This window comes from Saccopteryx bilineata, chromosome 11 (genome assembly GCF_036850765.1).
Source record: "Saccopteryx bilineata isolate mSacBil1 chromosome 11, mSacBil1_pri_phased_curated, whole genome shotgun sequence".
NCBI lineage: Eukaryota > Metazoa > Chordata > Mammalia > Chiroptera > Emballonuridae > Saccopteryx > Saccopteryx bilineata.
The window spans coordinates 15419595-15444682 of NC_089500.1; positions in this window are offsets into that span (position 1 = coordinate 15419595).

The window sequence follows — 25088 nt, forward strand, 5'->3', positions numbered from 1 at the left end:
TTTAAACAAGACAGTTGCTATAGGCAATTCTTGAGACTGTGCTGTTATGGCAAATATCAAGTGGTAGATAAAAGCAATTATCAGGGAAATCATGCATCTTATATTAATAGAGGATAAACCTTTAGGGCAAGACTTTGTAGAGTCAGAGTATGTAGTCATTGCCTTGCCCCAGCCTGGTTTAGGAACCAAAAGACTTGATCCATCCCAAAAGACTTCCTTACTGAATTGGAATGAATACCCGTGAGGACCATTCTTTTTAATCAAAATATACTTAGAGAGCTCCTGCTAGAACGTGCATCTGCTACCCAGGGGAAACACAGTACAAAATTACCTGTTATTGCAGTAACCTGATCTAATAAAAATATTAGCTGGCTTGCAAATCTGGGTGTAGAATGCCAGAGGTCGAGTACCTGGGTAGAGCCGTCCTACAGAGGAAGGGTATTTCTAAAGTTACGGGCATGAGGGACCTGCTCAGAGGGAACACACCGGAATCCTGTACCCCAGACCAGGGTTAATTAGGGCACAGAGCATCTGGGAAGAAGACCCCTGTAGAAGGCCACAGGGTGACAAAAATTTTGTCTTGTTCACAATTTTCTTCAGACATGTCTCTGCTAGACTTTCTGGAACCTTATTCTAACCCCTTTCTCTGTAAAACAAGATTTAAGATAATTTGGTTTGTTTTGGTCTTTGCCCAAGTGTACCCCACTATTGAAGTATCACAAGAGCATAGAGGTAAGCCTTATTGTTAGACACTGCCTGGTAGCTCAGAGTCGACTCTTCACTGGGATTTGATATCCAGGTGAACCTATGAAGTCAAGACTTAAATTGTTTGTCTCCACTATCACCCACCTTTCCCCACACACATATTTACATAGAAAGGAACAATGAAAGAACAATAACTAAAAATGAGATGGTCATCTAGTGACCAATGAACTAAAGAGTTTTATTGAATCCCTAGGAAAAAAAACAGCTTTATAATGGAATATCAAGATATACTCTAACCAGGAACCCAAAATGCTAATTAGAAATGATAATAAGAAACAAAACATGGGCTGTTATGTTGGTGACTTCTGTGAATGCTGCCTGGTATGTGAGTCCACTTCCTCAAGAAGTCAAAGAACTGCTTTTACTCCTTGGTTCTGCCTTTCCTCTCCTCAATGAAATATAATCATAATCATAACAACAACAACAACAACAATAACCAACATCCCGGTATGTGTCCCTGAGCACTGGATTTGGGGAAGGGTGGTGTGACTTTCCAAAGATGAATCTGGCAGTCCACAAGCTTGGGGGATGAGAATGTGTGCTCACTGCTGGTAACAGAGACTGGAAAACCTCAGTGTGAAAATATTCTGGCCAGGACTTTTATGGGTTCGTTGGTTCTCCCTGACTCCCGCTTCCAGCAGGGGTGAATGAGAGCGACCACCGCAATTCATGGCTGTGACAGTCCATTAATTGAAACGTTTAAGAATGCAGTTGATGTAGCCTGCACTTTGACCATTATTTATTACTTCAGTGTGATTTAGTAGAGGTTTTCTTAGTACAATAACTGTAATAAAGACGTCCTTGGTTTAATTTGACATTTTCTCTTTGAGGATGATTAACTCTGACATGGTTCCTTAGTAACCAGCCCAGTTCACTGGTATCATTGTGGTTACCTGGAGTGGAATCTCTAGAGAAAGAGGAGATAATCATGACTGTGTCTGAGGTCAACGCTTCCTTGACTCTGACTTCACTGGGAAGCAATTTACTTCATATTCTTTCATCATTATCCAAGTCAACATAAGTGCAAATCTACCCTCAACTCCCCATCAACGTGTAGCACTTTTTGTTTGTCCCAGGGGATTATTTAGAAAAATACAGAGATGGAGTTTCATTTCAGACAGCATATCAAAAATAATAAAAAAAGCTGCATGTCTTTTGAGGGTTTGCTATGGAATGGAACTTGTTAGTAGTGAATGTATTTATTTCCTTTACCTGCGTTGGAAGCTCCATAATCCCACTGTGAGAGCTCCTAACTCTTAGGACAGGGAGGGAGCGAGCAAGAAAGAGATGGGAGTTTTTCATCTGATCCCCCCTCCTTTCCTACTGTCACTGAATGAAAGCTCTTCATATCAAAGAGATTGAGTTCTCAGTTCAAGGACGTTCCTGTTAATAAAATAGACGTGGGTGAGTCTTCTAAATCCCTGCACATAGTTCCCGCAAATAAAAGCCAGTCTGCCTCCTGAGTATCCGTGGTTTCCTCCTCTGTGGGCGCGCCCTCGGCAAGGCCGTTCGCAGCGGGGGGGGGGGGCGGTGCAGCAAGTGGCAGGGAAATGGAAAGAGGTCAAGGGGACAGCTCGTCCGAACCTACTGGTTAGTTTTAAATTGACCAGCGTTGTAGCAAACAATCCTCTTATTACTCTAAGCGGGGGAAAGATGGTGACAATCAGCAAAAGTGGGCTGAAAAAAAATGCCAACACCTGTCTAAATGTCTCCCTTTCTATGGGGGAGGAGTGGCGGCGTGGAGGAGGTGTAGGGCCTTCTCTGATCTAGCGGAGCTGATTCCCTGGTAACTTTATTTTATTTTATTTTTTAAAGGAAACTTCCACTCTCAGCCTACCCTGATAGAGTGATGCGACTGCTAATGTACCTCGTTTTTAACCCCTGACATCATTTATCACGCGACAAACTGGGCCTTCCTTGAGGTCGCTTTGAGATTTTTTCCCTCTGTGTTGACACTGGCTTTCAGCACTTCCATTCAAGCATAGTAAAAAAAAAAAAAGAGTAAAGAAAAGATCATTCTCCTTCCTACCTTAGTATAAAGATGAACCAGTCAATCATTCATGGAGTACCCTGCTCACATCCGATGGTACAATTTCAGATGTTGATAATTTACTTTTGATGCTAATTAATTACAAGTAATCATAAAAACAAATTAAAACCACTATACTTATAGCAGGTTTTCTTATGCTCCTGAAATAATGCATTTTTATGCATCTGTTTACTTGCTTTGTAAAAAAAAAATGTAATAATCTATATTCATAGAAAAACCACTTTAGTGCTTTGCATCAAAGCTGTAAACTGTTATTGGTTATTTGGTTTGGTTTTTTTCCCCCCTAAGATATTAAAATGGAAGAAAGAAAGTGAGCCACACCAAGTGGAAGAGATTAATGTATTTTAGGACTAACCTAAATGCAGGAATTTAGTTTTGTGGGTTTTTTTTTTTCATTTGTTTGTTGTGTATTTCTCCTTCTAAGGAACAAACATATTACTTTGCTCCTGAAAACCTGTAGGAAGATGGAGTACTAGCTTTGGCTTACAGGCCTAGAAGAGACATAAATCTCTCAGAGACCCCTTTGCATTTTCCCTGTGTGGGGGTGGGGGGGATTACTCTCTGGGTTCTGTTCTCTCCGACAAACAGAGCTTTTCACCCTATTTGAGAAACATGGTGAATGGAACCATGGCGTATCCTTGGCAGAGTCACTGTTTGTGCTGTGATTTCTCATTCCACACCTTCTCCCACCACCTCAGAACTTCCCCCTGGGAAGCCGCAGAGTAGTGGGAAAATGATGGTGGGAGCCAGAAGACCGGGGTTTCTGGTTTGGGCGCCTGCTGTCCATCTCACACAGTGCAAACCAGGGAAATGAAATAACCTGGGAGTGCTTAGCAAAGTACCCAGCTTGAATCATCACGATCATGATTGCAGTCACGATCATCACCACCACCATTACTACAGCAGCTAATATGCATCGGGTGTTAAAGATAAGGACTTTACTTATGACATCTCACTTAGTCACCCCACAGCCCTGCAAAGGCAGACTCTATTTTCTGTGACTTTGCAAGTGTTCGTCCTGTCTAGCAAGGGTGTAAACACCTTAGGGAAGACACTGTCCAGCCTGCTTCGCAGGGTTCAGTCCCCACCACTTCGTATGGAATTCCTTTACACACCATGTTCACAGCTTGTCGGGTGTTTGCACACTCACTGGGAGGGGCTGGCGGCAGCTCTCCTTGTTCCACTGACTGGGGAATGTGGGATAACCGTCTAAGTTTTATCCCAACTCAACAGCCATCACCTGCTTCTCTTCTCAAACACGCTTGCATCCTGCCTTCTCATTAGTTGGATATCTGCTACCTATGGGGCACCCAGGTTACAATTAAAGATGATGTTAAGTGAAGTTGAGACTTCTCAAGGAAGATATTTTAATTTATTCCAAATATACTAAAGTAACTTAACTCAGTAACCACCTCCAGGGCAAACCCTGGGTAAAACAGAATTTCTTTACACACACATTACCCAGCCCCCACTCCAAACCGGATCGGATTTGAAGACATGTGTTATGTATTAAGTGGTGGGGATAAGCCTAGTTTGACCCTGAAGAGGTCTCTGAAACCTGGTCACTTGATTTTTAAACCTTGGAACTTTATGAAGCTGTTAGAAGTCAGCCGGACTCAGGGGCTTTAATTTATATTATAGGTAACTGAAGCCTTGGTTGTTAGTTTCAAGCCATTCTTTAGAAAATAATTGCCATTTATAATTTTAATTGATTTTCACAAAACATGTATTTGGGCCCTGGCCAGTTGGCTCAGCAGTAGAGCATCGGCCTGGCATGTGGAAGTCCTGGGTTTGATTCCCGTTCAGGGCACACAGGACAAGCGCCCATCTGCTTCTCCACACTTCCCCCTCTCCTTCCTCTCTGTCTCTCTCTTTCTCTCCCACAGCCAAGGATCCATTGGAGCAAAGTTGGCCCGGGCGCTGAGGATGGCTCCATGGCCCCCACCTCAGGTGCTAGAATGGCTCCAGTGGCAACGGAGCGACACCCCACATGCGCCGAGCATCACCCTCTGGTGGGCATGCCGGGTGGATCCCTGTCGCGCACATACAGGAGTCTGTCTGTCTGCCTCCCTGCTTCTAACTGTGAAAAAATACAAAAAAGGGTTTTTGGTTTTTTGACACAAATAATTTGCATGTATGAATGTTTAGGTTGCCCCTTTTTAGTCCCTGCAAACCCAGAGGAACAACATGTGGAAGCATATGGTGCTTGTCGTATTTCTAGACCTGTAGTCAGACACACTGAGGGGCCATGTGCTGGAGTGCTCACAGGCAGGCACACCTGGTCCAGCCTGCCCACCTCATGTGAGACCTTAGGTCATTTAACCACTACGAACCTTGGCTTATTCATACAGAAGGATCAGAAAACCTACTGAGATGCCTCTGAGGTTTAAATGTGGTAAAGTTAAAAGTCCAAGCGGAACGTCTGGCAGGGAGTTGGCGCATAATAAATATTCCTTCCTCTTCTTCCACCCCCTGACTTTTACAACGTGTAGCAAAAAGAAAGAAGTGTTCTCTGTTTCTACAGAATTAGTCCCCAATATTCTTTTAATCCATCCACAACTTGATTTTCTCCTTTTGTTATCTTGTCCCCTCCCCCTATTTTTCTGCTCCATGCTTCTCAAAGGGAAGAAGCCAGCCGGTCTCATAATGTCCTCTCCGATGGCGGAGTCCCTATGATGCTTGCCTTCTGTGTCTACCAGACCCTACTCTCTTCTCGTTCCTTCCTTGCCTCCCACATTCACCCTGCTTGGCTCGTGCACTAACCACCTTCAAGTCCAATCACCTCTTTCCTGCTTCCGTTGGAACCACAGGGGAATAGAGGAGCAGAAGTTGGTAGAAAGAGGTTGTGCCTCCATTTAAGATCTGTGCCACTGGCCAGAGCTACTGGGGGTTTCACATGCTGCAGGGGAGGTCCCTTTGGCAATAGGATACAACAGGATAACTTCCTCTTTAGACACTGGGAGGCTTCTGCTGTCTCCAGGGTAGCAGATGTGCTTAAAGACAGTTTAGAGCCATCCTAACTCATGATCAAGCTGTATTGAGCCAGGAATGAAGGTGGGCAGAGCACGGTGGATGCACTGATGCACTGGGCTCTTCTCTCTGAGAATATTTTATGCAGTTTACATTTAATACTACCCTAAAGGCAATCTACCCAGTACCTTACACTCTTATCACCAAATGTGTATTGTAAGGGGAAAATTAATCAACATAGGTCTTATCCATTGTCTATTAACTCATTATGAGTGTATTTTAAGACTCCATTATCATTAATTGAAAAAAATCACATTAATTACCATTTATTTAAAAAATCACATGTTTCAACTGTCTTCGTATCTATAAAATGAATCCATGCCTAATGGCTGGCATGGAAACACCCTGGTCCCCAAGCAGAGCAGATAGCAGAATAACCCATTCAGTTCTCTAGTGAACACCTTTCATATCTTTCCCCACACACCATCACCACCAACAACATATATATTCAAGCACGTGAACTGGATAGAGTCATGTCCTGGTTTGGAATCATTCTCACATGGGTCTGACTCGTGAAGGGAAAATTCCCCATCCACTATAAGCAGACAGCAAGAGGCAGGAAAATGACAATATTTTAACATATGTACATTGTTTTTCTGTTTATAAGGCTTTTTTTCTTATACCACATCTTGACTAATCCTTGTAACAGTTTGGGGTGGTCTCTATTGTTATCCTAATTTCACTGACATGAAATTTGTGGCTTAGAGACCCAACATTCCTGATAAGAAGTTGCCAGAACTCAAATGCAGTCTCTCTGACTCCAAATCCTGCACTGGACCATGGCACTAATTGCATGTGTTCAGTCATCACAAACACCATACCCCAGATGTATGGGCCAAATACTGAGGGTTTTGCTAAAGTGGGGAGGCAGCAGCTCCGCTATGGTTTCTGGTCCAACAGAGACTCAGGGACTAGCATTACACAAAATTGTGACATTTACATTTGGAGCATGCCTTCCTTTCTCTGTACTAATTCCCCTCCAGTTTGTTTTTCCCCCTCCTTAGCAGGTACCCAGATAAGGGTCAAGCTTCCTTGGAGATCTTTTGATCCAGTTTGAGAGAGAAAAAAAAAAGTGAAAGTTTGAGGAAGGAGAAAGAAAGAGATGTACCCAGAAGAAGGTGCTTTCTTCACAGTTAGGCTAAGTTCTGCTATAAGGAGAGCTACACACCTAAAAAACAAACACAGACTAGAACGCAAAGGGCTAGCCTTCTACAAGAGAGGTCATGATTCAGAGCTGGTGACATGGTGGCATCGGCTTCCGCTGAGCGTGGGACTCAGCCCAACAAGGAAGGTCCATGGCGAGACTGAAGGAATGAGGCTGGTGACAGAAGTCAGGCATTTGGTTTGTTTCACTTTGGACATGTTGTGAGTAAAGTTTCCACAGTCAAGGAATTTGGGGAGATTTGTCAAAAGGCCAGGACCTGGGCAAGAATCCATAAAGGATTGCGGCTGAGGGCTCCCATTAGACAGAAGCAGTGGAAACCATGTAAATAGTAGAGCCTAGAAACAGGGGCAGTCAGATCCAACATGGGAAGGGAGGCATCTCATTAGAGTTTGTGTTGTATGTCCAGATAGATTGTCAGTGGTGGTGATGGTAGTTGAACTACAACAGCCTTTGAAAGGACGTGACCTGGGACCTTTCAGAGAGCCCCATTGATGGGATGGTTTCCTACTCTTACAGGGACATCCTAACACAACCCTAGGTCAGAGTTATAAAAGAGCAAAGTGAAGAGCCATTTGGCTCATTCATTCATTTACTCATCTTTTTTTCTTTTGGCAAGGAATTATTGAGTAAGTATCTCATGTCAGGTATCATGCCAGATGCTGGGAATACACACATGAGGAACAAATGGTCCCTGCCCTTCGAGAGGGAGGCCACCTTGTATGCAGACAGTTATGAAGTATATTGGAGAATGATAGAGAAATAGCTGGGAAGTGTGAGACTAGATGGTGGGGGCATGAAAAGCCTGCAGGGTCTGATGCTTTTCCTCAAAAGGGAAAATAAGAAGACATATTGCAGGAACATTTAGAAAATATTTGTGAGCAAGGCAATAACACCTTTTTTGTAAAAATTAACTTTTAATTGAGGTATGATATAGTTATGGTAAATTTCACAAGTCTTCAGTGTTCAGCTAAAATTTTATGTGCATATACCTGTATCTTCACTACACAGATCAAGACACAAAGTATTCCCACACCCCAGCAAGCTCCCCTTGCTCTCTCTCTCAGTCAGTACCCCCCCTCCCCAGAGGTAACCACTGTCCTGACTTCCGCCACCTTAGGTTAGTTTTGACTGGCTTGAACTTCACACTTGAAATGGAATCATATGGTATGTATTCTTTTGTGCCTGTCTTTCTTACACTATCAACTCGATGAGCTCATCCAGATTATGCAAATGTCCCTATACTAAAATGAGGTAGCAGTGGAAGTCGTTCCTGGATTTTAGGATTTTCTTAAGGGGAGTTAATTGGCTGGGAATGGGGAAACAGATGGTGGACTGGAAAAAACATAAAAGTTTAGATTTAATGGGGGTGGGTTTCATTTGTGAAGAGACCACTTGCTAGTTGTGTATCTTGAGAATATCATTCTCTGAAGTTTAGTTTTCTTCTCTGCAGAATGAAGATAACACTACCACCTACTTTATGGAGCTGTTAATATAACATGTAAAAAGTCAGTTTCAAGTTGTAAAGTGAGACACAGATAGATTTTTAAAGGTTTTTTTATTAGTTTTTCGTTTGAGCACAAATTGATGTATTGTGTGTACTTATGAATGGCTAAAGATATATGAAAGACAATTTCTCCATTATACCTTTTAAAAGTGTTCTCTTAGTAATCAATGGAGTTTTATTACTCAAATACAATTCAATTAATATTTCAATAATTGCCCTGTTAAATTTAATATTTTATTCTAGTTGCATGTAATCTGAAGCTAAAACATGGGTTGGTGTTCCAAGTCTTGGAATCTGGTTGCAAATCAAACGAAACTGAATTTACCAGACTGGCTAACACCTGTAATAATGCACTTTAAAATGAGGTCTACCTCGAGCATCTATTTCCTTCTGTTGGAAGTCTTGTATTGTAAAAAAAAAAAAAAAAGCAAGCATTACACAGAAGGAAGGAAAGGTTTTAGATTTCTTTAGTCCCCTCCTTGGTTTTCAGTTTGTTACCACAGAGGGAAAATGCAGAGATAGACGCCTCGTGAAATGAGAAGCGACAGGAGACCCTAGAATGAAGCTGCATTTTGCGTCAAGTTAGAGCAAGTAAGACTTCGAGGCTGACTTTTTAATTTCTGGAATTAATTGGTAAATACCTTACTTGCTCTTCAGTGTGATTATGAGTTCAAAATTAGAAAATAGATTCATTCAAATTCTCCACCAACTGTTGTAAATTTTCTTGCTGATGGGAAAGAGGGGGAATTCATTCTCTCAATGGCTACATTGCCAGCCATCATCTGGAGCATTCTGTCTATAAACATGAAACCAGAAACGTTGGCGGGAGGAGACATTAACCAATCCCCTACCAGGCTGTAAGTAATACCACACCCTCCACCTGGCACCATTAATAATCCTATTCAATAAACCCTTTATTATTAATATCACTGGTATAAAAAATGACCCCACACTTGCAGGTGTAACTTAATGAGGCACATGTTGGGGCCAGATGTCTTACAAGGCCAGCCCTACCACCACAGTACACAGCTTTGTGCATGTTTCATAAAAAGGGGCCATCTGAAAGCATTCATTGCAGGAGCATATTCATCACGTAGCCTGGTCAGCTCAGGAGTGACGCTCTCCTACTTAAGTTTAAACAGATGGAAAAAACCTGGGAATTATATTCAACATACCTTCTCTTTAAAAAAAAAAGGTAATTATCTGATTAAAACTGCCAAATACGTTTTCTTTTTTTCACTTCCTTCATGAAAATGTTGAGGAGTTGGCAGCGCTGTCACAGCCTGGAGTTAGGAGGGACGCTTGCCATTCAACTGGCCTCCACCTGCTGCCGGCTTTGTGATGATATTTCCTTTCTTTGCATTTGCGAAAATGTAGAACAGATTCTTGTCAAAACTTGGCCATTCAGAAGTTGACTTAAATAACAAGAAGAATAGCACCTAATTATGATAATGGAGGATTCTACCTGAGTTCTCCCAGAGGAAGTAAAGCGTCCTATGGACGTAGAGGTTCTCGGGTGTCCCCACATAGGAAATATGGACACCTGTGTCAACCAGCTTTTGCAGGGATCACATCTAGGGTATAGATTTGTTGAGTCTTTAGCTCTCATTAACCCTTTAGTACAGGATTCAGCGGTGTAGGTGGTGCTGTAATGGAACCACTGTGAGCTAAATTAGAATTTTAGCTAGTCCTTGAAAAACAAGCATTATGTAGAGAAGGTGGATAGAGCCTAAGAAAAGGTACAGAGAAGGGAATGACCACACTGGATCAGACAGATGGGTGCTCTCAATCAGCTGAAATAGGGGTGCCCTGAGCAGGCTTTTGTTTTAGCACTCCTTCCAACTCGTGTTGTCTAAATTTGTTCAGAAGAGAAAAGGAGTATGAAGTTACCTAAAGGGAGGGAAGGGCAGAGAAGAGGGAGGTGAGTGGCAGTGTTCAAAGTTCTCAAATAAATTCAGCTTTGGCTCCAAACACCTATACCTCAGTCAACACAGTGAAAGCCCTGATTTCAACACAGTGAAAACCTTCGATCTTGTGTGAAGGTTATTTAAAGCCCATCTGTTGAGCCTCAAGTGCATCTCATGGGAGAAGGGTGTGTCTTCTGCTACTCTACATAGCTTGTCAAAGAAAGCCTTCCCCTCCACAGGTGGGAGGCCCTCAGAGAAGACTTTTAGAAATACTGTTTGCTCCATCTTGCTACATTTCTAGTGTTGTTGGAATAAAACTCCCAGGGATATTCTAGATGAGACAGGTAAACTATTCCTAAAAATATTTTAGTATGTTTATAGGGTGCTGTATCATGTATTCACTTGGGTGGTCCACTCTTCATTTCAACTCTGTGAGGTTGACAAGGCTGGGAAGGAGGTGAGCAGAGCTGGTTGTCTAGTTCCACCACACTCCCAGGCCTGAATCTCCTCTCCCATAGCTCCCTTCCCCCAATGGCCTGTGCTAACATTGGTCCAGGGAAGAAATGCTTTGATTTCTCTTTTCTCTTTCCTTTTCTTCCTTCATATTTCCATTAGCATGTCTATCAGTTGTGCTCTCTCTCTCTCTCTCTCTCTTTTCCTCTGCTCACTCTCCTCTCTTTGCAGGAAAGTTTTCATTTTTCCAGGGATCATATAGCAGCATAAATTATCAAGGTTTATGTATTACTACTTCAGTCATCTAGAGAAAGAACAATTTCTCTTTCTTGGTTCTAGTTCCAAAATTTTCCAGGAAGGACCCTGGTAGGCTTTCTCCCCCACCGCACCCCTCAGTTCTCTCTCTCTCTCTCTCTCTCTCTCTCTCTCTCTCTCTCTCAGGCTAAATGGTTTGGGTTCTAGTGCAGAGATTCCCCTTGTGGTTGTAGCCAAACTTCAAGTAGCAAGGTCTCAAGATATCACCAGGGAATCATGAAGAAACAGGAGATAAGAACTACATCGTGGAGGCTCCAAGGAAAGCCAGAGTATTTGATTATACTATTTTTCCAACAGAGCGTGCTTTTCAGAATCTGCCCAAATCAGGGGTGTATTAGATTGATTGAAGCAGACGGAGGCCAGAGCCAGGGAGACAAATGTAAAGCACGTTACTTATCTCCAAGGATGTTCACTACAGAATTATTTATCATGGTGAAAGATTAGAAATATAAATTGTCTAACAATCAAGGATTAGTTAAACAAATGATCGTCATAAATTACAGCACAGCTAGATGATGGAATACTCTGTGCACTCACCACATTTCTGTTCTAAAGTGGGTTTTTTGTTGGTTTTTTTTAGGAAGCATATTTCAAAGCTCATGATCTTGTATTATCTAGCCTCTTAGGAGACATAGATATCGCACAGCACATGCTAAAATCATTGAGTCTATAAATAGTTAAATCCCAAACCTGACTTTGCCAAACCAAAAATCAACTTCCCTTATAAAGTTACTATCTAACCCTGATTAGCTAAGACTACTAAATCTCCAACTTGTTCCTTTTCAAGTAGAATTTATGTTGACATCATATGATTTGCTCCAATACACATATATAGTATGAAATAATTCTCACTAACCTCTTGGACAAATTACATTTTTAATAATTCACACTGATCAAAGAAGTAAAAAATCATTTGGCATGAGCTACCTTCAGTATAAAGCAGAGCCTTCGCTGCTTTGGGAACTGAGTTGGGAAAAATATACGAGTGAGGAGACAGACAAAAATCGGGCTATCTCCACCTGCGTTGCACCTTATCAGTGGAAAAATACAGCATGTGAGATTCTACCACTACCAATTTGAGCATTCTCTTGTAAGAACAAAGCTGTTTTATGGACTATTAGCTGTTCGAAGGAAGTCAGGCTTCAAATGATTTTTTTAAAGCCAGTCATAAGAGAAGTGGGTGTAACACAGTAAATGAATCAAGTTCAAAGAAGGCTAATGAAATAACTATTTGTTGACAGAGCCCTTGCAGTGCCCCAATCTGGAGCCTCAGTACAGTTACAGCCTTGATGCAGTTATGAGTTTGGCCAAAGCAGTGTCTTACGTGAGGCATCTTTGACCAGGTTCATGGAACAGGCTGACAAAGAGGCATCTCTTTCATTGTGTTGCAAGGAGGAATCATGCTATGATCTCAAAAGGACAGCATACTTGTAAAATTTATGTAGCTCTTTAATACAATGCGCTTTGGTTTAAAGAGGTGGGGGATTTACATGTGTTAAGTGCCCCTACAAATCTACTTTACCCTTTCCTGGAAAAGGGCAACACAATAATAATAGTTAAATTTATGTGTAAGATGCCTGTTGAGCAGAGCTGCTCCAATCGGTAAATATTACACAGTAGACTGATGACTTCTGCTTTTAATCGTGAAATATGTGCCACAGAATGCTATCTGCTGAGCGAGGGACATGAGCCCACACTCCTTTAGCCTTTGCGGTCTGGTTGAATAGTATGAGCAGAAGATTATATAAAACCCAAACTCCAAATGGGCTTCCTGCCCACTGTTGTTTCCAGATTCTGCCCACCCTGCATATAGATGTCAGAATATTCTTTCTTAAATAACATTCTCAAAAGGAGTGTTTTTCTATTGAATTTTATATCCCATCTATTTTCATCTCTCTGTCCTTACAAGCCTCCAACAACTTTTTCTGGCTTTTATTTTTCCACTGGAAAAAAAAACAACACCCTAATTTTTCCTTTTTCTTCAGCATGAAATGTATAAGTAAATCTTCTAAATATTAACTTGCTCATTAAACATGCTCATACACATGCTGTAGATAATATAGTTTTTAATTAATATAGTTTTAAAAGAATAGTTATGTCTACCTTCTTTGTTTGGAACTGCTCCCGTGTCAACTCCCCACCCAGGCTGAAGGGCTGGGTCCCTCCAGCCTTGTTTTGTGTGTGGGTTTTATTCTTCTTTGGCCACAGTGGGTGGGGGCCAGGGCTGAACACCTGACCCGTGACCGGGGCCATTAAGATTCACTCTCTTAAGAATTTAAACTAAGAGATGGGACCAGAGGTCGTGGTGCTCCCTGGCCCATGAAAATTTGGTGTGGAGAGAGGCCGTCTGCTGAGAAAAGCAAGAGAATGGAACAGATGGTGGATCATGTGGCCCCAGAGAGAAAAAAGAGACTGAGAAAGTCGCTGCTTGCCTGCTGATGGCTTTCTAGGTCCTGGTGCAGCATTCTGAGGACTGGCTGTACCTCCCGCACTTGGCTTCTGTGTGACATCCCTGTACTGTTCCCACCGATCTCTCTAAACTTGAATGTGCAGTGGGTTTCCGTTTATTACACCCAAAGGGAAACTAAGGTAATGCACATGCATCCATGTGGATCATACATCTGTATTTATCATATCAACACACATTTAGATATCATGTTTATATAATATGTGTTATGTGCAAAGGGAGTGGGTTTAAAACAGTGGCGAATGCTAGGACTGGGCCCCTACTTTCACATGACTTAACCAACAAAGCAGGCAGTCAAAGTGCCGAGAAAGCCCGGCAAAGGCTCGAAAGCAGTGGTCCCCAACCCCCAGGCCACGGACCGGTAGTGGTCCGTGGGCCATTTGGTACAGGTCCACAGAGAAAGAATAAATAACTTATATTATTTCTGTTTTATTTATATTTAAGTCTGAATGATTTTATTTTTTAAAAAATGATCAGATTTCCTCTGTTACATCTGTCTAAGACTCACTCTTGCTGCTTGTCTTGGTCACGTGATACATTTATCCATCCCACCCTAAAGGCTGGTCCGTGAAAATATTTTCTGACATTAAACCAGTTCGTGGCCCAAAAAAGGTTGGGGACCACTGCACTAAAGAATTTGGAAGAGGAAGCTTGCCCGTCCTATAGACTGGGCAGGTCACTGAAGGAAGGGTGTGCGAGGAGGAGAATAAGAAGGGGCTCACATGGCAACAAACTGGTAGGGCTTAGACTGAGGTCATGGACAAGAGAGAAAATGAGGTAAGAAAAAAAAGAAAGTAAGAAAACAATGAGGGTTGGCAGGTGATTAAACAACCTTGCTTTATAGCAGATTCAGATTGCAAATTGCTGTGGACGTGCTTTCCAAGTTCCCTCCTTCTGGGAAGGTCCAATATCTCTAAGTTGGAAGCTATTCATGAGCTAAAATCTTACTTTTCTAAAGCAAGATTTCAAACCGATTGAATTGATAAGGGTTATTAACTAAGCTGAGTGAGTTTTCTTTATAGATCCCAATACTTTGGTCATTTGTCAAAATAAATTATAAAATCTATAAAATATAATTGTTATTTTTTTAAATTTTGAAAACCACACTTGGTTATAAGTGATCAGCCATTATCTCCAAGTAAGATAGGATAATACCTTTGATTTCTTTCCCTGAGAATTGGATATAAATTTCTTATTATCTTCAGTGGAAGTTTACACGCACAGACATGGGCACACAAACACATCATAGAACACCAGAGCAACAAGGAGGAATCACTGGACATAGGAGAAGATAAAGGACCAATGAGGCTGGAGGTCGTGGAGATTGATCTTCTGGATTTTGCAGTCACAAGGACTTCTTCATTCTTCTAGTCATATGACTGTGGGCAGGTGACCTCAGTGACCGCCACCGAGGAAGGGGTTAAGGACAGACCCTCCCTCACAGTGCTCTGCAGAGATTGGGTGAGGACATGCCTGCAAGACACTCAGCACAGGGGCTGGTTCACAACAAGCATTCAATGCTGATCAACCCTGTTATTAAGTCGGAGACTTCCCAGGCTTCGGCAGCGGGACACTGACAGACCTAAGACCTGAACTCAGGCCTCTTGACCCTCAAACAAGGATTATTTTCATTATTTGTCATACAAGGATATTTAGAACCTACTTTGGAAGTGGCAAAGAGAATAAAAAATCGGAAGACAGGGTACCTAGAAGCTGTGCTAGACAAATCAATAGAAGAAGCTATCTTTCACTTAAATTTAAATTAAAAAATAAATATTTATTTTTGCGTTGTGCGATTTGACAATGATGGAGAGAGGATATGTGTCTTTTTAATTTTTTTTTTAATATTTGTAAAATTTTCATATGGTCTCAGTTGAAATGGAAGTCATAGGATTTCTTTGGTACTTAGGTTAGAATAGAGAAAGGCTTGACTCAGCACATCTCCAAAGGCCGGGCGTGGTGGCTGAATGCCACCAGAAGCTGAAGTTCAGGGTGTTTAGCAACATCCCTGGTCTCTACCCACTAGATGCCAGTAGCTGCCACTTAGAAGGTGTGACAATGAAAAATGTCCCCAGAAATTGTCAAATGTCCCCTGTGAGGCAGAATTGCCCCTGACTAAGAATTGCTGATATAATCTTATACTGGATATGGAGGCTGCATTTTCTAGTTGTTTCTTGTATATAAATCTATTTTATTAGACTATAGAATCTGCAGACAGGGATGACCCTTGAATCTCATCTACCCAACAGCCCAATGCTAGAGATTCAGATTCACTTAACTACTTACTGCTTAACTAAAAAATAAATAAATATAAATAAAAATACAACTAAGCTAGTAGGTTAACATATTAATTCCTGATTTGTCATAGGTTGATTTAAATAGAAGTGACATCAAAACTAATCATTTCTGCTAACTCTTAAAATGTCGCTTACTTCAGAACACATCCTTCTCATACAATATGTAACATAACCCAAACTGTTTTTTCTTCTTTCTCTTCTTTTTCTTTTTGTCTTTTCTCTGATCTCAAGTCCAAACAAACCTTGCCCAACAATAGCTGGGATATTTAAAGTTTGATTTTAATCGCCATCTATGCATTTCCTTCTTTATAATGGACTGTAAATATCTCACACGCACTAAGGACATCTTTCTTGAGATCCCTTTGTCACTGGTGTCACGACGTCTGAATTTGAAACCACTAGAAATGTTCAGCCAAGAGGAGGCAGCAGGGTTTGCTCTGCGCCTGACACCCACCCTGTTAGGCAGGGATGTTCAGCGAAACTGTTTGTTCCTTGATGGGCTTATTATCCTGACATTTATCACATCCTGATCAACAAGAATTTTCCACTTCTAGTTTTAGTGCTGTTTCCTATTTTATACTTCTTTTTGTCTTGCCAATGGAGACACACACGTGCACATAAACACCAATATGTACCCTTGGGAATAAATATGCATTGCTATGTTCATTCCTTGTTGAAAACTGCAGCTTATGGTACTGAAGGTGTAAGGCCAGGATTGAGAAACACACCTGTTGTGAGTTTCTACTGGACTTGTAGGAAATGTCATACCACGATGAGGGAGTAGAAGAACTATATGTGCGGGGTCCCAGTGCAGAGGTACGTCATGCGGGGAGACCAGAAGCACTTCTGAGAGGCCCCGAGAAGGGGCATTTACATCATGGACTTGCCATGGGATGGGGTGTGGCCCCTGGCTTTGGCCCAGGGGCTGAGCTTTGTAATTGCATTGCCGAGGGGTGGTTCCAAGGACAGACTCACAGGAGCACAGGTCCTGAGATGATGCCCATTCAGAATGCAGCAGAAAGGTGTACCGTGGGGGCAGGACTGCCTCTTGTCCTCCTGTAAACATTGCCATGACCAGCCAGGTAGTCATTAGAAGGAAGTTTAATGGACTTGGAGGAATTATAAAGGGATGTAGCTATACGGTCTAAAGACAGACTGCTCGAGCCAAGATATATGACATCCATTCCTCTCAGAAGACACATGCCACCATAGTGGTCAAGTTGAGTTTTGCCCAGAGGGTTCTCCTTTTTGGCTTGGGATCCCATCACCCTCAGAGTTTCCCTGCCCAATCGAACTGACCCATTTTTTTTCTAAAGAGAAGTTATCCTTCAGGTAGTTGATTCCCTTTTAGAATCTCACCTGGGGAAACAGAGAGGATGCGGGTGACCTGTGAGGCAGGGGAGTCACAAGGAAAGCTATAATGAGAAAGAAATGATTTTAAAAACCAGGTCCATGAAGAGCTGAGGAGAACAAATCAGAGAGTCTCCTCATTTTAAAAATGACTTTGGATGTCTTTGCTTTTATTCTTCATATGTAGATTCATAGTTTAACTCCCAGAAAACAATCTTATTTATCTCTCTGTTAAATCCTCACTTGAGGTGAAGGTGGGAAAAGCTTGCATTTTTATTCCTATGGAAATTCACGAATATTTGAAGTTTCTAAAAGCCTCTCTCCAAGGAAGAAGGCAGTGCGGAGTGGGGAAGCATGTAGATGCTGGACTAGGCTCCCTGTTAGTAAACTCTGGTATCTGCTGCCTAGTTTGGGCAAAGCGCCCTTTGGTGTCTGTTTCTTCATCTCTAAAGTGGAACTAACAAGGTTGGCTGTGAGGATCAAATGAATGAACACAAATAAAGGGCCTCGATTTTTGCCTGGGGTATAGAAAGCCTTTCAACATGTTAGCCCAATATTTTTTAATCTGATTAACTGAAATATCTGAAAGGTTTTAGTAATTTTTTTATAAACATGGAAAATCCATCATCAAAGTTTTTTTCAAATGTACAACGCAATGATTCAATATTTAAATGTATTATGAAGTGCTCACCACGTAAGTCTAGTTAATATTTAAATGTATTATGAAGTGCTCACCACGTAAGTCTAGTTAATATCTGTCATTAAAGATTGTTTTTTAAATGTTCATGCAGAAGCTTTTATTTCTTAATCTCTAAAACATGGAAGAAGGAAGTGCAATTACAGGTTCTAAGAATCCTTGGAGATCCCCCACTGGTACCTTTTCACTCTTTAGTGTTGGGGAGCGTGAACCTCCCAGAGGGGAGAGCACTTGTCGGAGGCCGTAGGGTGGGAAGCCGACGTGCGTGGGAGAGAAGGAATATGTCTCCTGTTTCTGACTTCCTACCAAGGAACCATTTCTTATTCTATTGATGAAGTTTACAGAGATGTTCTACCAGGAAAGTTCAAGATTTTAACAGTTTCTTCTCCTTCCTATTTATTTGACTATGACAAAATAGATGACAGGAAGATTAATAAATACATAGATAGATGATAGCTTTATAGATGGTAGGTAGGTAGATAGATAGATAGATAGATAGATAGATAGATAGATATATAGATAGATAACAGACAGACAGACAGGCAGAAAAAGCAATGGATAAAACTAGCTTAAGGTTTTCCTATTGTAACCATTCCACAAAATGTGTGAGTGGTCCATGAAATTGACCAGTAGGAAGAGCTCACTCACTGGAAAGGAGACGGGAAAGATAGGGGACAGTGACTCTGTAAGTAGGACATTAGAACCTGGGGTTAAGAATGTCTGCTGATGTCAATGTCCGGTGAGAGAAAATAACAATGTAAATATTTTGTTACCGGCAAACATTGCATCGGACATTTATTTGGTACCAGGATCTTCAGATCATTTAGAAGACTTATTTAAAGTCTCAAAAACTTCCTGTGAGAGAAAAAAAAATCTGAAAGCCAAGGAGAAGAGCAGCATCTGCTTAAGAACACATAGCAACCCTACATTCAGATCAGGACAGGAAGTTAAAAAAAATAACATATCCAATTGAAACTGCAGGAGGACACAGTAGACAGAATGTAATTAGTGGGGTTGACTGTCAGCCAAAACCTCAGGCAACCACCCACTTGCTCTTATGAAAACTGCCTGGAGATTTTTAATGATGATGAGCTGTTAGGATCTCGGTTTTAAATCTTCTTCGAAATGCAGGGCACTGCCATTCCCTCCAGCAAGGCTGGGATATTGGTTCTGGGTTGGCACCGAGGGGTTCTCGGAAAGGTGAACCCTAGCTCCTGAATGACTATGACTTGTGGTCACAGAGAATTTAGTCTTCTCAGTGCTTTAACCCCAACAAGTCGAGCTGAATTTGGGACAAGTTGGGTGCTTCTGAAATGAGGACATTGCTGTATGGAATTTAAACTTGAGGTGTGGGAAGGAGTGTCTCCACTGTAGTGTTTTTCTCAGAAGGGTATGATGAGAGGGACTGTCGATTGAGTCACTAGGGTAACGGTTCCATGTCTAGGTTTTAAGATGCTCAGAGACACAAAATGTGTTGGCAGGTGCTGGCAAGTTCTGCTGCTGGTCCTCTCCCAGGGGCCCTGAAAGAGCCACCGGGAAGGAGAGGGAAGGAGATGAAGCCAGAGTTGGTTTTGAATCCTAACAGTATCTCTCACTAGACACATACATGATCTTGGCCAACCAAGCCCCTTAACCAAACCAAACATCATACCAAAGAAGGCAGAAAGAGGGTTTGGACCCTAATTTCTCAAATCTTTTAAGTTATAAAATTTTGTTTTCTATTTGTTTAGTTGTACTGTTTATACATGCACAAAGGCATCATTGTGGTGCTCTCTCCTGTGCCCAAGATTGGGGTCCAAAGGACCACGCTGATCCAGCTTCCTTCCCTGCAGAACGCATGCGCAGTCTGTCCTGTGGCTAATGACTGCAGCTGCTTCCTGCGGGGCCTGCTACAAGATCTATAAAAGGCCGAGACGTTATGGTTTCAGGAGCAGGTAATGAGCACACACAGAAACCACATGGTTTTTTCTTTCCATTTGGATTTTTAGTTTGTGGGCTTTCTGCACAGGAGTTCGTGGGTAGGATGCCAACTCTCACAGACAACAAAGATTTATTGTATTAATAATCTGCGAATTGTGGATTGCAAAAAAACAAAGACATTTGGGGATTTCATTGAACTTTTACCAAAAAGATGCTTCCATGCTGAGGTTTTCAACTTTTTCACTGTGCCCAATTTAAATTAATTATAAACTATACATCTATTTGCATCTTAATTATGAAAACATACTATGGAATATATTTAGGATAAAGTACAACAGAAAAATATGGCAATTTATGAATTTGGATATCAAGTCAAATGTAATACCTAATTATGACTGTCTCCCCCAAATAGCTTAAAAATATGTCTTCTTTCAATGCTTTAGGAATTTTATCCATTCACATCCATAAAAGACCAGTCCATTTACTTGCTTGATTTGGGGCTGCTTGTGATAGTCTATACCTGAACCATGATGGAAAACCAATTTCAAAATCAATTCAAAAAAATTTTGGACTGATGACCATTAGCACAGTCAAATCTTGTCCTATAGCTGTTCTACTGGGTGAACACTGGGTGTGGCTATAAACATTGTTCTTTTATATTTCTCTTAATCCTTTAATTCTTTCTAAGCCTCCTTGCCTGGCTTACTTTCCTTGTCGTTATAACGACCTTTTAATATCGGTTCTTATCCCTCTTCTCGTTCGACATATTCTCTTTGAGTGATTTCATTGACTATTCCATCTAAAAATGTGGCTAAAAAGATGTAACTCTACAAATGAAATCCATGGTTAAAAAGTTGTGAAAATTTTTGGTTTGTTAAAATTATTTATTGCCAATATGTATTGTCTGTATTACAAAGTGTTTCCTACATTTATCAGACCAAGGAACACTTTTTTCATGGACCATCTCACTAGAACAGTGTTCTTTGGGGAATCCTAGTTTGGGTGACTTGCCTTTGTCTCCACGTGTCTGTTCCTTGATATCTGTGAGACTTTCTATATTCTACCATTGTGACCAATCACCTGGGGTTGGAGCAGGGGAAACAGAGCAGACAAAATCAGAATTACGTTCCTTGTTTAGACCATCAGAGGCTGGCCTGCTACTCACATTAGCCCTTCTGGCTAGAGCTTCATGACCCACCCACACTTTTTTTGCTTCTGATCCGGAACAGTAGGATGGTGGAAGAAAGAATAACTAGCTCTGCAAAGACAATGGTGAGGGTGTTTTCAATAGGAAATCCATTGTCATAAGATGGAACTTAGAAGCTTCAGCCACCTGTTACAGCTCTTCTTACAATCAACGTGCCACAGCTGCTTGACATGTCAATCTCAACAGTTCAGTCCTGGGACGTTTTATCTCCACAGCAAAGGGAAAATGGAAAGGTCGAGTGGTCCAGCCTAAAGAGGAAAGGAAAAGAGAGAGAGAGACAGAACATTATTCAAACTTTGCATACATGATCTCAGTCACAATCTATATATTAAAACTGAATTTTAAAAGACCTGAAAGTTAAGAAAAAGAGAAAAGAAAAAGAACATTGGGGAAACATTCTCAGGGAAAGAGTTGCAACACCTCTTCAAGATCAGAATTCCAGCTGGGCTTTTATCTGTCTCTTCCCACTGTAATACGAACTCTCCTTCATCCTCATTCTAGCCCCTCTTCTCTATTCCTTTCTATCAGTCCACCACCACCTACTTCTCTCCTTCAATCATAGTAAAGTGTCGTTGCCCCTAATTCTTCAACTTCCCTTTACACTCAATTCCCTGACTTTGGCTCTACCATACAATACCAGCTTTACCTAGTAGGATCACCAATACCTCCTAATAGTCAAATGCTATGGAAAATACTGAGTTCTCCTCTTGGTTGAAGCATGTGCAGTAACTTGTATTCTTAACACTTTCTCTTTTTCTGATTAATAATATCTTTATTTACAATTAATTGTTCTGTTATATTTATCTTAATCCTTTAATTTCTTCTGAACCTTCTTGCCTGGCTTATCTTCCTCCTTCTACCTTTAACTGTTGGTACCTCCAAAGTTTCTGTTCTTATCCCTTTTCTCATTCTACATGCTCTCTTCTAGCTAATTCATCCACCACTCCAGGTCTAACATTCTCAATCATGTGAGTGTCTGTTCCTTGTGCACCAATGTCTCTGGGCTCTACTCTACCTTTTCAAGTGTTTCTTGGATATCGACATGAAGAGTCCCCAAACAAAACTTATTTTATTTCCTCTTAAATCTGTTCCTTCCTTTAGAATCCAATCTTGAGTTAAAGGGCCCCTCTTTTGTTCAGATACTTAAATGAGAAAACCAAGAGGCATCCCCAACTCCAGTCCAACCTTCACCCTGCCCCGCAAGCAAATAAGGTCTCGTCATTAGTGCACAGGCTTTAAACATACCCAGAGCTGCTCTCCTGCTTGCAGTTTGAGAAGCAGATGTTTTAGTGTGGTAATTAAAACCCTTTAAAAACTGGCTATGACCTATATTTTCAGCCTCATTTTTTGTCATTTTCATCCCCGAATTCCCATCATGACTTGCATACTTCAATTATACCTCACTGCTCACAGTGTCCTAAATATACTGGGTTCTCACTCATCTAGATGCATTTCCTGAGGATTGCCTTTTTAACCTGGACCATTTTCTATATTTTCTTAAGACCTATATCCTCTTGGAGAAATTCTCCCAACCTCTGCTTTTCTCTCATCCCCCGGGTCATGGGTTTCTCTGAGTTCTTTCTGCACAGCACAGGGAGCTGTGGTGCAGGGCTTCCCACATTGTACTGGAATCGTCTACCCAAGTGTCAGTCGACTCGACCACCCAATAGATGTTCTTCCTTCTGCTCTTTCCTGGACTCAAGCACAGTGTCTCATTAATAAATAATCAACTTTAAGCTGTCTTCCCTAACTCTGGTCTCCTCAAATGTCATTCATGTTCAAATGAGATAGATCGACCTCTCCCTCACCTCATTACTGCTTCTCCTTTATGGTTAGTATATATAAGACATGGGTTTAGCTGAAAGAAAGAAATAGGGAAAAGCACAGAAATGGGAAAATACATTTACTTTGAGGGTCAAGGAAGAGCTCAGCTTTATTTCAGCAAAGGGCACGTTTAGGAAAACAACAGAATGTGTGTATTAAGGATAGTTGCATGAATGACTATGACAGGCAGAAAGAATAATGGTCTCCAAAGATGTCCATGTCCAACCATTACAATTTGTGAATATGTTAGGATATATGGCAAAAGGGAATTAAGGTTGCAGATGGAATTACATTTGCTAAGCATCTGCTGATTTGGATTATCTGGGTGAAGCCACTACGTGCACAAAGGTGCTTATGAGTAGAAGAGGGAGGCAGAAGAGAAGTCTGAAGGGGGATATGATGTGACAAACACTCAATCCCTTGTTGATGGCTTTGCAGATGGAGCCAGGAGGTATTCACAAACCAAGAAATATGGGCAACTTTTAGAAAATAAAACAACACAAGGAAATGGATTCTTCCTTACAGCTCTTAAATATAGTTTAACTTTGGGCAAAAGTTGGTTTTAGCCCAGGGAGACCTGTGCTGAATTTCTCATGTATAGAACTGTAAGAAATAAGTTCATGTTCTTTCAAGCCAGTAAACTTGTGACAACTTTTTGCTGTAGCAACAGAAAACTAAAACAATGGTATTTAAAATAATGTTTTAAAAAGGTACAGGAACTGACCAATCAGAATGGATGCCCAACCAATCAGAAGTCCCTGCTAAACATCAGTTTAGGGTAAACATCAGTTCAAAATAAACCTACTGAAGGCTTGAGCAGGGACGTGTCCTTGTGTAAACAGTAAGATCAGTGTGATTGCAGAATGGGTGTTGAATCAGTAGCCTCTCCTACACATCTCTGAGCACAGTTAGGGTAAAATTTTCATTGAAAAGCTGCCTGTTTTGAACATACAAGCATCTTTAAAACTCTGTGTGATTCACCTGTGGGACCTGCCAGATCATTTTGTTTGACTATTTGTGTTTAAATTATTAATGCAGCAGAGACTGTTGATGTTTATTGCTCATACTAGGCACAGTTCTTTGGCAGCCATTTCTCTCAGCGAGAGAACCAACTAAATGAAAAAAAAAATAAAAAATTCATAACATTTAAAGGCTTCTTTCTTGGTATAATAAGTTATAAATTAAGAGGGATAGTAGTATTTTTTCCTCTTTCCCCCAAATATGAGATGAATGGTAGAAACTAGAGCATCAACAAATCAAAAATCACATGATTCCTTTAGAAAGTCTCATGGCTCCTTTTTGGAGCATTAGCCTTGAAGAAAAGGCAGTTTTATTCGTTTTGTCTTCCTTTTCCTTCATATAGTAAATAACACAATTCTTTTTTTTTTTTTACAAAATTTTTAATCCCATTTATACTTGATAAATTAAAAAAAATTGCCACTTACATGAATGAAACTCATATATATTAGAAGTTATTTAATCTGTGGGTTCTATTATGTGGTACATCTCTGTCTGTATGTTTGATTATTAAAAGGGAAGCCACATGGCATAATGGACAGGACATGGACTTTAATGGATGTGGTTTCAACTCTCTCCACTCTTTCATTACCATTTACCAGCCATCCTGCTGGTGCATGTTAGTTGAAACCTCTAAGTTTTAGTTTCCTATCTCTAAAATCAGGACCAAAAAAAAAGCCCTCAGAAGGCTGTTAATAAAGCTTACTCTTATAGAGCTCACAACGTGCCGAGTTCTGTTCTAGTCTTTATGTCTATTAGCTCATTTAATTCTCGCCCCGCCAGCATGTGACAGGTACTTTATCAACATGAAGAATCTGAAGCTCAGAGAGATTCTTTCTCTTTCACCCAAAGTTTCACACTATAAAATGACAGAGTTGGGATTAGAACCCAGGCAGTCTGGGTCTGATCTCAACCACTTAGTCTAATGACTGGTTTCCTTCCTCAGTTATTGTTTGAAGGATTACCCAAGCAATGCTCAACTTCAGTCAGGTTCTGTTTCAAATCCTCTTTGAAATTGGTTATTTGCCACTTTGAATGAGTTTTCCCCTAAAATTGTGCTGTAACATTGTGAATCTATTCCAGCTCATTAGGGAAAAGCAAACAAATATATAAATTAAAA